The sequence below is a fragment of the Protopterus annectens genome, chromosome 11.part0, assembly GCF_019279795.1.
Source record: "Protopterus annectens isolate FY-2018-M chromosome 11.part0, PAN1.0, whole genome shotgun sequence".
Taxonomy (NCBI): Eukaryota; Metazoa; Chordata; order Ceratodontiformes; family Protopteridae; genus Protopterus; species Protopterus annectens.
In genome coordinates, this window is record NC_056745.1 from 922,501,740 (window position 1) to 922,516,755 (window position 15,016).

General features: G+C 41.4%; 1 long non-coding RNA gene across 1 annotated transcript in view; it reads right to left on the reverse strand.

Moving 5' to 3' along the window:
* Positions 1 to 3,947: 3,947 nt before the first annotated feature.
* The window catches only part of LOC122815641, a 140,448-nt gene continuing 129,379 nt past the window's right edge, over positions 3,948 to 15,016 (reverse strand). Inside the window, exon 3 of the long non-coding RNA XR_006366978.1 lies at positions 3,948 to 4,322. This is a non-coding gene — a long non-coding RNA (uncharacterized LOC122815641). The remainder of the gene's footprint in view (positions 4,323 to 15,016) is intronic.

The window sequence follows — 15,016 nt, forward strand, 5'->3', positions numbered from 1 at the left end:
TTCATTGGACACAAAGCCTGAGGTAAGGCTATGATTGAACATGGTACTTAGGTTGGGTGCCAGTTTGTTCTGTAGTTTGTGCAGAATGCAGCTTGGGATGTTGTCAGGTCCCATGGATTCTGTGTTCTTGGCTTTAGAGAGTGTGGCTTTTACCTGTGCAGCTGTGATTACAGTAACTTTGCATTCTTCCGGTATAGAGATGGGCCCTTTAGGGGGTGAGAGGGGGGTAAAGTTAGCACTGAACCTATCTGCCAGAATGTTGGCAATATCAGTTGGTTCTGTATATTTAGTGTCATTGTGCTGTAACTCAGAGCAGATCTGAGTGTTGCCATTGAGATTCTTGACATAGCTATAGAATGCTTTATGGTTGTCTTTAGAATCAGTGGAGATTTTGTTTTCATAACTAGCTTTGAAGGAGTTTATGAGGGATCTCAGCTTATTACTGAGACTGACCAGGGAGTTCCTCCAATCATGGGATTTTACTCTTTTTTGCAACAGTTTCTTTCTTCTGTTGTAGTTTGTTTATGGCAGGGGACCACCAGATTGGCTTCCTTTTTTTTTTTTTTTGAGGATAGCATCTTCGTTCTGCTAGGGATTGCATGATCCATGCACTCATGTAAGTGCTTATAAAGTGCATTTGTGTAGGATACAGCAGTTGTTCCTCTATTGTCCATCTGCATGGGTGTCATGAAGTTTGCCACTTCTGTCTTAAGTAGCATGAAGTTGGCTTTGGAGAAATTTTTTACGGTGGTTTCTCTAACGGGGGTGGGGGCGGGATGTGGATGTCTAGGGTAATTAGCTTGTGGTCGGATCTGACCAATGAGGAATTGACCTCTGGTGTGGAACACTGGTTGCCCATGTTGGTAATGACCAGGTCTAGGATATTGCTCCCCCTGGTGGGGGTGTGGATAAGTTGATCCAAGGCGTTGGAATTTATGAATTCCAGAAAACGTTCAGCAAAATCTACATGAGTAGTTTTCCCAGTTAATGGTGAGGTAGTTGAAATCGTCCATTATTAGGGTGTTAGGTTGTACCCTAATTTTTTCTAGTGTATCAAGAAATGAGGAGTGGGAATCCTGGGGCATGGTGGGGGATCTGTAGCAAGCACAATCTGAATTCCGGTCTTGCCCAGAGTTAGTTGCACTTGGATAATCTCGGATGCATTATGCTGACCAACTAGCCTGGAGGTGTGGATATCCTTAATGAATATGGACACACCTCCGCCTTTAGTGTTTCGGTCCAGGTTAGCTGGCTGAAAGGTGTGGTATGAATTATAGCCTGGTAATGTAGGGGTGCTCTCCGGAGCCTTGAACCAGGTCTCTGTCACTGCACAGATATAGATGTTCTCCATTTTAAGGAGTGCCTCAAGTGAGTGCATTTTGAGGTTTAGACTTCTAGCATTGAGTAGCATTACCCTCAGATTTTGCTTGCTTGTTCCTGTTACGGTGGTGAATTTGTCATTTGAACCTTGCCTAAAAATGGCATATATAGTTATACCCTTCAGAGTTTCATAAATGCAATCCAATATAACGTTTTGACCACGTATAGCTGAATAGTTGAGTTACAGGCAAACCACGGAATTTCGCTTACACATATACGAATCAGTGACATCATCGCGTTTATGTGAACGTGTTCTTAAAGATGAATGCACCTTTACATTCATATTTTGTTATTTTGATGTTTCTAACTTAATAGTATTCCTAACACGATATTTTAACTTTTGCACATGTTAACTGCATACAAAAGACACTGGACATTTCGATAGTAAACCCAAATATATGTATATAGGTAGATAGATATAGATATATATGTAAACATGTTGTTGTGTCTTTTGGCTTTTCCCGGTTAGGGGTCGCCACAGTGGAACTCCGGTCCGCTAATGATTGGTAGTTGATTTTTACATGCCGTGTTACCAGCCCTGACGCACAACCTTCAACGAAGGTATGCCCATTCATGCATGTCTCCACGCAGCTGAGAATCGAACCGGACAGAGTCTTACTGTGAGGCGACAATGCTACCGCAGCACCACCACCACAGGTATATATATATATATGTAAACATGTATATATACAAAATACACAGAGCACCCTTAATCAAAACATGACTAAATTATATATTTATATTGTATTGCAGTACAGAGGTTATTACATAAGAGCCTTCATATTATAAACTTAGTTGTGTAAAGGTTCACAAGTAAAAATCTCATCCTTAAAAATCAAAACTGGTTACATTTCCATAGAAACTCCAGAACTGCATATCAATGTTTATCCAACACTTTCTATGTTTGGTTGAGATAATTAGGCCTCACTTCTTAAAAAAATGTAATTCTTCCCACAAACAATATGTGGAATACTATAAAGCAATAGACATAAATAACTCTCCAATGTAGTTAAGTTATAGAAAATGGCAACAGACCACAACAGAGAGTGACACAGTATTTATTACTATTAAAGATTCGATGAAGTGACCACAACTTTGATATCACTATGATGTGCATAGTTATTGAGTCTCACTTATTTTACTGTCGTCCTAGCTCAAAATACTGCAGTAAAAACAGATTGTTTCTGTGATTACAGGTCCAAAGGGAAACATCCAGAAAAGCTTACTGTCATCATTTATTTATTTTTATGCAAGCAACTTATCCCCCGGTCTTACACTAGACAAACTATGGGTTACATTAGAGCTACAGGCTTCTATTTCATCAGAAACTACAAAGTAATATAATCCCCACCTCAGTCTATGAAGTAGCAGTGTGAATAGAACCAACATGTAAAATGGGCACGATTATTTTCAACTCTAGAACATCACAAGACATCTTCCTCCACTGCAACTGCTGTACCTCAAAGTTCTGTGTACTACATCGAATTATGGTTGGGTTGTCAATCATAACTTCATCTTTTCTCATTTTTTATTGGATTTCAAGAAGCTCACCTGTTGAGTTTTGCTCTCAAAGTAAATTTCTGGTTAAGACTGGTGTCCTGATGTTTTTTTCTTTGCCTACCAGAAGTAAACACTGTCACTGCAATGGTGTTAACCTCAAGGAAGTGAGGCAGGTGTAGTTAGGTAATGTTTTTTATAAGGTCTTTTCACTTGCCACGTACACTGGAACCTCCAATGGCAAGAGACCAACATTAACCTGAAAAAAGGTCTGACCAGTCTAGCTTCACTGGCAAGGAAACCCAAATGATATTTTTGTTACACTGACCTCGCTGTCATGTGGAGTATCTCCCACAGCTCTCAGGCAGCTAGTGAGGAAGCTAGCACTGAAACCAGGGTTGACAAATGTCCCTATTTGAGTGGGACTGCCCTGAGATCAGCAACTCAATCCCGAGTCCCACACTGCCTTTTGAAAATCCCGGTGAAACAGCCTCCACTTTGTGATTTTTGATTGGCTCATATACCGGCATACGGGCCAATCATAAAATGCAAAGCGGAGCCACTTCTGTTCAATGCAGAACAGTGAGCTGTTCTGCATTGAACAGAAGAGGCTCTGCTGTGTGATTTTTGATTGGCTCGTATGCCTGCATATGGGCCAATCATAAATTGCAAAGCGCAGCCACTTCTGCTTAGTGCTGTTCCACATGCAGCACCTTTTTTTTGTCTGTATTCACTTAGCATGAAGGACCTTTTTTTTTTTTTTGTCCCTACCTGTCCCCTCAGAAATCTGGCAACCCTGACTGAAACCCACATTTTCAACTATAGGAAGGTTAAAGTCATAAGAGTGAGTGGGGCAAGAGAAGCGACAGAAGAAGGCTAAGGATGAGAAAACTCATTTCATTACTCCATTAAGAATCAGAGCTTTTTTCCTTATGTACTATAATCATAGCACTAGTGTCAGATTTCAACCACCACTGAACACTTTCTTCAAAACAATCAGCTGGATATGAAAAATAATATCCTTTCTACTTCCAACTTATTTTGAAATGTTGTAGAATGCATTACATTGCTTTAATAGTCATAATATTTATTGGTAATGCCATGAAACCAGAGAATTTTCATATATAATGTAGCAGCACTCCTGGTAGCATAGTAATCATTGAAGAGTAAAATGGACAGCTACATTTAATAACCAGAAAGACTTGAATAGTACAACAGATCCTATTAAGTACCATACATGCAGTTCAGGGACCAGGAAATTTGCTGATTAAAGTTCCATTAAATACTGTTTTACAAAAAGTACGTAGTACAAGTGGATGAAAATATTTTCTTCTGCTGAACAAGGGCCTATGTTATTGTCATTTAGTTTGTCATGTTCTCTTCTCCACATGCTGTGACTTGGCTGCCAGTGGAAAACTATAAAAAGTCCTACGGTCATAAGACATCTGAAAAAGAAAGAAAAAAAAACATGTGATCTATAATATACGTACATACATAATATGATTTTCCTGAAGTTCTTATATAAATGAAATTGAGGTTACTTTATTTCCAATCCACACAAAATCTGTTGGTCTTAATAATGGCAGAAGTACTCGAAGAAGCTCTGCTAGGTTTAACAATGAAATATGGATTGCACAAATATCTAATGTTTCCTAATTCTCTCATGCCTGCATCATGATGAATTCCACTTCACAGGCGTACCACCATAAATGTTACAAAAAGGTATGTAAAATGCCCTTATGAATACGCAGCTGCTGCTAGAAAAGTTTGAGACAGACACTCCACTGGTGTGGATGGATGATCAGATGGAATATTCCTGAAAAATATGGCATAAAACACTTTTGCCAACCATCTGTTAGATTAGAAAAAACATACACCATGCCAATCATTTAGGATGTGACTGTTGTGTTTGGCTACAGAGCACCAGCATTTGCTGTTTGTGAAACCTAGCCTATGTCATTTCCCCTTAGTAAAATATGATTTTAATTATGAGATTTTGTTCTTAGTTAAGGACTAAGCTATCTGTTCTTTGCCACTTTTTTAAGCTTAGCCAATTTTCCTTTCAAAGGCGAGGAATCCTATGCTGTATTTTGTGCCTGTGAGGTAAACAGCATAACTATTTTATGAGCCTCCAGCTTCTAAGTGATGTCAGTTCTCAAATTGGCTTCCATTTTATAAAAAGGCAGCAAGTACTATTTTTAAATACACAAAAATGCTTTATTGTCATGATTTGATGTTGTCATTTTCATTCATTCCTCAACGAATGTGTCTCGGATCCGGCTCGGACACATTTCTTCCACACTCTTGGATCCAACTCTCGAGCTCCTCCCTTTACTCATAATGCACCACACCCCTGTATTACCTCAGATTTAATTTGCAGCTCTAATGATTCGAACACAGATCATGCTCTCTTGAGCTCTGGGCTTAGCTATTTATATTTTGTAAGTAGAAGCAGAGTTGTTTTTCTTATTAAACCATATTTCTGTCTGTTACACTACTGTCTTCCATAGCCCTATCCTCTCTTTACTCATTTTTTTTCTGTTTTATTATAGCATTTACTATTCCTATGTTTATTTCTCCATACCATTGTTGGTATTTCTTTATCCTTTACCCAACTTTAGGGTAATTCTAGTATTATTCATTTATCTTTTATCTGTTATATAAAAAATATATATCTCCCATTCATTCATCTTAATTTTTTTTTAACATGGCTGAAAACCCTACAGGATTTAAAAATTACATTTTTTGTGGGCATACGATTCCCACAAGGAGTGCTTAGGGACTGCTTAGGACTAGATCACCTTGAAACCTCCTGTCAAATCTGTGCGGGTTTCAAGTCTTGGGCCTTAAGTGACCATCGAAACAAATTTGTTTTAAAGGGTTTGCTGCCTGCTTCTGCTCCTTGCTCTTCAGCATCTTTCTCAGGAGCTCAAACCCTTACCAAGAAATCTAGATCGACTACGTAGCCCAAGGAGGATAAGAAATGTTCTCCTGTCTGGTTTCCTAAACCTGCTCTTGGATTGGAACCACCTGCCAAAGTACCTAACATTCAGATCCAACTTCTTTGGATCTGACATCTGGAGCATCAAAGTCTCCTCGGCACCAAACTCCCTGTTTCTCTACTGAGCATGTTTCCCGTAGACTCCCATCTCCATTCTTGTGGCAGACACTCAAAAGAGTGTCCCATCCTCCTTCCACTTCATCTTCTATTAGGTCCTCCTGAAGCCTCTCTAAAGTAGATATGCATAAGATGATGAGGAAGCTCCTCAAAGTTCAGATCCAGATGGGGGTTTTATCATCTCTGTCTTTCAATGGATCCATGAGCTGTCAATGAGTACCCCATTCTATTAGCTCTCCTTCTCTGATCCATCCAATGATTTTGAAGCCCTTTGATCTGAGAGCCCTGAGTGTCAAAACACTGGATCTGAAGAGAGCTTCTTTGACGGTGATCCTGATTCATTCTGCACTGATCCCCTTAAAGCTGGATAAGTCTCAGAGCTGAAGCATCTGCTCCGGGTCTGAGACAGATGTCCTTGTCTCTGAGGTTTTCAGAATTGCCTCTACCCCCTTGGAGCCTTGGTCATAGACAGCTTGGGTCAGACTACTCCCTTACAGCAGCAGCTCAGGCAGGGTCAGAGCTTGGCAGCACCTGGAGTTTCAGCTCCAGAGAGGCTGACAACAGCTTCTCCCAGTCCTTCTGCTTTCAAGGTGGTGCAGAGGGTTTTCTCTCAACCTTCCAACCGAGAGTACATTCTATGCTTGCATCTTGAGATCCTACCTCCATACCTCATTCGGATCTGACGTCTGAGACTTATCACCTTATCCCTCAGGGACAGTTGGCCCATAGGAGCTTCTAGTCAGTTCCTGCACAGGAAGTTCCTCTATCTTCCAATACCTCTCCAGATCATCCCACCGACGAGGTCCCCCTGGAAGAAATTGTGTAAAAGGAGACACATAGATTCCCCTGAAGAATCTTTAACTGAAGACACTGACTTCGATAAAGGGGAGTCCCCAAGATCTCCAACAGAAGCTGTCACATTTGGAGACATTCTAGAGCTCCTTAGCCAGACAGGTGGATGGTCTTCTGACCTCCCTTCCCAGAAAGAGTCAGTGTTCCTAGAAGCCTTTGGATTTGGCCCATCTACATCTCAAGTTAACCCTCCAGATAAAGAAACTTTCTCATTCTATTCCAGGATCCATGTCAGTGGAGGAACTTAAACATTTTTCTTCACAGCTGGCCACCCTTCAATCAGTTTCCAGTGTGTCCATGAGGTTAATTTTCCATGGAGCAGAAGGTTCCTCATGGATGCTGGGTTGAAGCATGACCATCCAGAGACATGCCTGGATGCATTTGTGTGACTTTGTAGAGCCTTTTAAGTCTTCTTTCATCAGTGCTTCCTTTTATGGATCTTCTCTGTTTGGACCCACAGTAAAAGAAACACTCTCCAGTAGTGAGCAAGATGGGAAGAACTTGTCATATGGGAATCTGTTTTTCTACCCCACAGAGATCCTTTTCTAAGAATCATCTTGGAGATAAAAAGATATAGTTCCAAAAGTCACAAGGACCTTTTCCACCCTCATGGCATAGGAGACCCGCAAAACCAACGGTTTCAAGATTCTTTTTCCAATAGACCCTTTCAGCATTCCTGAAGGGTTGCCCAACTGCTCTTCTCTGGAGAGAGTCAGTGGATGCTTGTCTCAACACCTGGAAGCCTGGTCATCTATCAGAAAAGAAACTTGGATGCAGAAGATTACATCCAGAAGATATTTCCTTCCCTTTCTCCAAATCCAAATGGAGAAATCTTCCCAATGTTTCACCCAATCAGTGGGAGTTAGCAGCCCTAGAAATTCAAAAGGTGTTAGACAAAAATGTCATCCAAGAGGTCCCACCAGACCAGATAGGATTCAGAACTTACTCAAGGTTCTTGTTAGTGCCAAAGAAAATAGGGGACCTGAGGTCCATTCTGGATCTCAGCAATCTAAATCAGTTTGTAAAAAACTTCAAGTTCCATATAGTCACATTTCAGTTCATTTTACCTCTTCTAGAGAAGGATAACTGGATGTGATCTATAGATTTCCAGGATGCATATTATCACATCAAAATGAACAGACACTCCCAGAGATATCTGTACTTTCAGTTGGGGGCCAGTCATTATTGATTCAGAGTCCTGCCCTTTGGTTCACCAAATGCATGGCAGTGGTAGCAGCTCATCTTAGACTGCATGGATTCAGAGTGTTTCCCTATTTAGTTGACTGGCTCCTCATTGCCCAAACCAGGCATCTCCTCTAAAAGGCCAATAACTACTTACTTCAATTATGTCAGTCTCTAGGAATCACAGTCATTTATGCCAAGTCCAATCTACAACCAGTTCAAGTCTTAGATTTTATAGGAGGTCGCTTTGACATCAATAGTCAGTTGGCCTTTCTCCCACAAAACAGAGTACAGTCCTTAAGACTGCATGTCAGAAAGATATTTTCACACCCTTCTCCCCCAGCAAAACTGGTTCTTCAGGCCTTAGGATCAATGGCTGTGGCTATTACCTTACTACCAACTACAAACTTCCACATGTGAGTTCTTCAATGGACTCTAGCAGTTCAGTGGTCAATTTTTTAACAGCCTCTGTCCCATCTTATAAAATTTTCTTAGGTATGCAGGGAATTCCTACTTTGGTGCATCAAGTCCAGTGAAGTTTGTCAAGGTCATCCCTTTGTATTTCCACTCCCAGTAGCCAGAGTGACCATGCACGCCTTCCAGTTGGAGTGGGGAGTCATTTCTTATGGACTGTCCAAGGCACGTGGTCCCCAGAAGAGACCAATTTGCATATCAATGTCCTAGAGATGGCAATCCTCCTAGCATTGCAGACTTTTCACTGTAGAAATAATTGCTATCCAAACAGACATGTCTGGTTTGGTACATCAAATGGGGGAAACCCAGTCCTAGCCTCTTTAATGAGAAGGAATGACAGTGTGGCAGTGGGCAATCTCCTCCAACCGCTTTCATCAAGCAATGCATATACTGGGGAAATCTAATGTGCTAGCTGACAAACTCAGCAGGTCAATTCTGATGCCTCATGAGTGGTCTCTCAGTCAAGCTGTGGTGGAGAGAATCTTCCACTGATGCAGTCATCCTTGCTGCAATCTCTTTTCTTCTCCCTTCAACAACAAGTGCAGCAGGTTCTTTGCCCTAATGCCCCCACATGGGTAGTCACTCAGAGATGCTCTAGCCCACCTTTAGCCCTTCAAGCTCCTTTTACACTTATCCTCCCTTGCTCACTTCAGGCCTTGTCAAGTATGGTTCCCCTTCCTTTGGTCTCATCTTCTATGTCCTCCTTGGACACTGGATTCCTCTCTAGATCTGATCACCCCCCCTACAGGGATGGCAAACAGGACCTTCACGGTTTCAAACTGACCGCATGGTTTCTCCAATTCCATTGATGGCTAGATAGCCCAGCTTTCTTCCCCAGTTCACCACATTCTGTTATCGTTCCCCAAAAGCTTCCACTAAAAAAATATATAAAAGCAAATGGAAGATATTTTTTTATTTTGCTTATCAGAGAAAATTGGATCTCTTTACTGCTTCTATCCATGCTGTTTTTAGATTTTCTTGCTTCAGTTTTTCAAGAAGGAGCTAGTTTTTCTGCCATTAAAGTTCAACTAGCAGCCATTTCCAATTATCACACTGGAGGTTATCCTTTCCCTCTAGCCTCTTCCAAGTTTTTCAAAGCCTTCCTTAAAGGAATGTTTTTGCTTCAACTGCTTATTAAAGATCATACTCCATGGTGGGACCATATACATTTATTGCACAGTTTGACTGAGCCTCCCTTAGAGCCTTCAGCCAAGATGGATTTCAAGTTTCTGTCTTGAAAGACAATTTTTCTAGTAGCGATCACTTCAGCTGAGTTTCTCAACTCCAAGCACTCTCTTCAAAGTTATCTTAGTTGATAATCCACAAGGATAGAGTCACTTTATGTACTAATCCATCCTTTCTGTTCAAAATAGTCTCTGAGACAAACATCAACCAAGTGATCAACTTACTGGTGTTCTTTCCAAATTTTTTAATAAAGGTGAATACATGAGTCACCTTTTAGATATGCACAGATAGCTTCAGTTTTATCTTCACAGGATGAAGAGTTTTAGAAAAAACTAACCAGTTGCTCATGTGCTTTGCTCCCAGTAGATTGGGAAAATCAGTCTCTAAGGTTACTTTCAAAAAATGGTTAACAGATTTCATTTCATATGTTTATTCTGAGCAATGTTTGCCTTTGCTGAGACCTCCAAAAGCTTACTGCACTAGATCCATGGCTACTCCTAAATATCCTTCCATGAGAGCCACTCAAGTTTATCATAGCTGGGGACTCTGTCCCATTCATTGAGGAATGAATGAAAATGACAACATCACATTTAAAAGTTATGTACTCACCATAACTATGCATCTGTGTTGTTCATTTTCATTCTTCCTCAACCCCCTTCCCCTTCTCCTTTTAGTTTGGGAGTGGCCTGATAGAACTATTGGAACCACTGTCCCTGTTTGAGCCCCTTGGGTCTATATTAAAAGACCGAAGAGGTGTTTCAGCGAACACCGCTTGGTCAACATGTAATGAGCGAACGCACTAAAGCATGAATGCTCAAAATAGCGCTTTCCCTGGGAAAGAAATTGCTTGGCCATCCCCATGTGTTTACCCCTATCCTCACTGTAGTGCGATCATGGAGTTGGTATATTTAGTTAGGGGGGGGTGAAGCCCCCCACATTGTTATGTTTTAAAGTGTGTGTGTGTGTGTGTGTGTGTGTGTGTGTGTGTGTGTGTGTGTGTGTGTGTGTGTGTGTGTTTGTGCTAGCGGTTTCTTTCCCAGGGATAAATAGCAACAGTATCACCAAACCTGTTACTGTTGCTATTTATTTCTTGGTTTTGATCGTTTTGGTGCTACTGCTTCATGGCTGAGGAGACCGGATCCACTAATTTCGCTGATACACCTCAGCTGCTAAAAGATAACCGTGAAGACGGTCCTGTAACAAGAAGAGAATTTAATCAAGTCCTTTCCCTTTTGACTCAACTAATATATTAAAAAGCAACAGCGACAGAGATACTCTATTGCCTGGAAACCAACAACAGATCTCTAACTTGGCCAGAAAATCTCTACCAGGCTTAACACAAGATGGTACTGGTGTTTTAGAAGCCCCTTCTTTGTCTAATTCTGTCTTTGCTAGAGCAGTTGGCTCTGAGCACATTGGGTCTTTGTCCACTGCGGTTAACAACACAAATGGCAGGCAACCTAAAGATTTTAACTTTAATGCCTGGACAGATCAACAATTTGTCTTCAAGCAAGGTACTTTTAATAACAATGCCACTAACAGCATTGAACTTAATTTTAATGAACTAAGAGACAAATTATATGCATATAAGAGCAACCAGCTCGAAATTAATTATTTAAAAGAGTGTGTGAAAGTGCAATGTGTACCGAAGGGTCTACGTTGTTTCAAGTTCCCTAACAATGTACAGATGGGAACTCCATATTACAAGAAACTATGTGAAATCTTTGACAGGGCTGGTATTGAAATTTTAAATGCTATGGTTTTGGAATATGAGGCGAAAGCCGATATTCTTATAACTGAGCTAAATGGTTTAAACAACTCATTAGTGAATGACAGAAATTTTCAGAGTGTAAAATTCAACTATGATAAAGTGTTTGATGAAGTAGATCAGTTTTGTGTTAGAATCCTTAACCGAAAAGTACGTAAATTAGAACGTGACCTCATTGAATATCGTGAAGGGGTGGTATATCCACTGCCTGGTAGATCACGATGGGTCAATAAACCAAATGTGGGTAGTTATATCAATAACAACAACCAGGGGAACATTCCCGAAGAACACAATTTAAAATATAGTGACCCACTTTGTAGAAGCGAAAGGCTGGCTGACAAAGGAAGGAAAGAACTCCCCCAGGATTTTCAGCAACCCCCCGGGAGAACGGTGGGGGGGGGGGACAAAAACAGACACCTCAAGGGTGGAACAGGAGATAGTAGCATGTCAAGCTGGCAATGTGTCTCAGAATGAACATAACATGTCCTTTACACATGGTAGTAACTACGTTGTAATCAAGAAAGATAATTTTACTATTTTCAACTATACAGACGTTGACATTAAGCAGGACACCTTTGACTTGCTAACCAGAGGTCTCCAATTTAACTCTAATAGACTTGAAACTTTTTGTTAGGAATTTAAATCTTACACTCTACTTCAAGGGGCAACCCTATACCAACAACAAATTGAGTAGGAGTAGTACTTTCAACCCCCCCACCCACCCATCTATTAAGGTCTTTGAGGAACTTGTTGATAGGGACCTTAGATCATTCCGGTCCAAAGTAGCTAAAACATCTCCAACCAACTTAGACCAACAAGCACTCAGACTCATTAACTATCTCAAGAAAGAGAATGTTAGAGTTATGAAACCTGATAAAGGGGGAGGGGTGGTGTTGATGTACAACTCGGATTATGATACCTACATTTACAGCATGTTGCAGGATTCTAACCAGTATGAGTTAGTATCTAGAAATGAGGCTAATATCGCCTATTCGGAGATTAGTTTTATGTTAACTGACCACCTACTTCAAGGTGCTATTAATGAAAAGCTTTACAACTACTTGTATGTCAACAAAAGTACAGTTTTGTACCTACCATAAATGTAGATGTTCGAGGATCCACATTGCTGCAGTCATGACCTGTGGGTAGTCCGCTGTCCTCGGTCGGCCCGAATACCAAAGGGCTAGGCTGGCATCGGTCACTGTCGCTTAGAGCTGACGTCAGTACGCAGTGGTACTTAAGCGCATGACCGACGCCATATCCTCAGTCTTTCTTGCCCCAGATGTCAGAAGGCCTAAAGGAAAGGCCAAAGCCAAAAATAGGAAATGCCCAACAAACCCCCAGTGTGTAAGTAAAGAATATCTCCAAAAGAAACCCAGCAACCCCAACCTATAGAGGGGAAGGAGGGGGGGGAATTGGACTGCAGCAATGTAGATCCTCGAACATCTACATTTATGGTAGGTACAAAACTGTACTATGTTCTTCGTCTCACATTGCTGCAGTCATGACCTGTGGGTAGAATCCCAAAGCAAAGGAAAAGGGAGGCTGGCAAATCACAAAGAATTAGGGGCTGCTAACATGCCCTGTAAAACTGCAGTGGCAAACCCAGCCCTAGACTTGGAATAGAGAGGGAGATGATAATGCTTAGTGAAAGTGTGTACAGAACTCCAAGTAGCTGCTTCCAAAATATCCTTAGTAGCTACACCCCTCAAAAAAGCAGTAGAAGTGGCAGTAGCCCTAGTAGAATGAGGCCTGATCCCAGCAGGGACATCCTTCCCATGATGAGAATAACAAAAGGCAATACAATGACCAATCCACTTTGAAATAGTCTGCTTAGAAACAGCTTTCCCCTGTGAACTCAAAGCAAAAGAAACAAATAACTGTTGAGTCTGTCTGAACTCCTTAGTTCTGTTCAAGTAGTAACGTAACTGCCTATGGATATCCAAAGAATGCAAGACTTTTTCCCCTTTATTTTGGGGGTCAGCATAAAAAGTAGGCAAATGAATAGACTGATTCAAGGCCACACTAGAAATCACTTTAGGCATAAAAGTAGGGTTAGTCCGCAAAGAAACTCTATCCTTATGGAATATCAAAAAAGGTTCAACTGCCATGAGAGCCTGCAATTCAGATACCCTCCTGGCAGAAGTAATGGCCAACAAAAAAGCAGTCTTCCAAGACAAAAACTTCAGTTCAGACGTAGCTGCAGGTTCAAAAGGAGGTAAAGTAAGTTTCTCCAAAACAAAATTGAGATCCCAGGAAGGAGTAGTAGCTCTACGTGGGGGTCTTATATACTTTGCCCCTCTAAGAAATTGTTTGAACAAAGGATGGGAAAAGAAAGGAGGGTCACAATCATAGTGAGCAGAAATGGCTGCAGCATGAACCTTCACAGAAGAGAATGACAAACCCTTGTCCAGTAATTCAGTAAGGTACTGTAGTGCAAAACTCAAATTAGGCACTGAAACATCAAAACCCTTTGCAGTGCTCCAAAGAAAAAATCTCTTCCATTTATCAGCATAAACTTTTCTAGTGCTAGGCCACCTAGCTTCCAAAATGACATCTAAAACCTGTTGAGGAAGCTGAGACCCCACCGGCTCCATCACTGAATACGCCAGGCTGTCAGATGGAGGGACTGCAGCTGTACATTGAGAAAATGATTGTTTGACTGGGACAACAAATGAGGAAACTGTGGCAGAGGCCAAGGAGGCTCCTGGATTAAACTCCTCAGCAGAGGATACCAATGTTGACGTGGCCAGTCTGGTGCTATTAGGATCATGCAAGGCTTGTCCCGTCTGACTTTCAAGAGTACCTTGGGGAGAAGAGGCAGAGGAGGAAAAGCATAAACGTGAAGGTTGTTCCAACTGAAAGATAGAGCATCCACTTTCCAAGCATCTGGGTGGAACATCTTTGTGCAAAATTTTGGAAGTTGAAAATTCAGTGGGGAAGTGAATAGATCTATGTCTGGAGTTCCCCAAGCCACAGTCAATTGTTTGAAAATCTGAGGATCCAGTTTCCACTCGTGGGGATCCACCATTTGTCTGCTCAAAATATCTGCTAGGGAGTTCTGTGCTCCTGGCAGAAACCTTGCTTGAAGATTGATTCGCAAACCCAGAGCAGTCTCCCATAAAATCATTGCTTGTCTGCAAAGAGGGTAGGAATGGGTTCCCCCCTGCTTGTTGATGTACCACATGACTGTTGTATTGTCTGTTTGTATCAACACCTGTCCTGGCTGAAGGAGTTCCTTGAATGCCATCAAAGCAAATTGAACTGCTAACATCTCCTTCATGTTGATATGCAAATGAAATAGTTTGGGAGGCCACATGTCTTGTACCCATTTTCCATTGAAGTGCGCTCCCCAAGCCAAGTCCGAGGCATCCGTCGTTAGGATCTGACTCGCCTCTGGTCGGGTCACAGAGAGTCCCTTGTTTAGGTGACATTCCTGAGCCCACCAAAGTAATTCTTTCTGGATGCAAGGTATAATCCGAATGACAGTGTCCAAACTGTGGCAGTGTTGAGCCCACACACTTTTGAGATACCATTGTAGCTTCCTCATATGCAGTTTG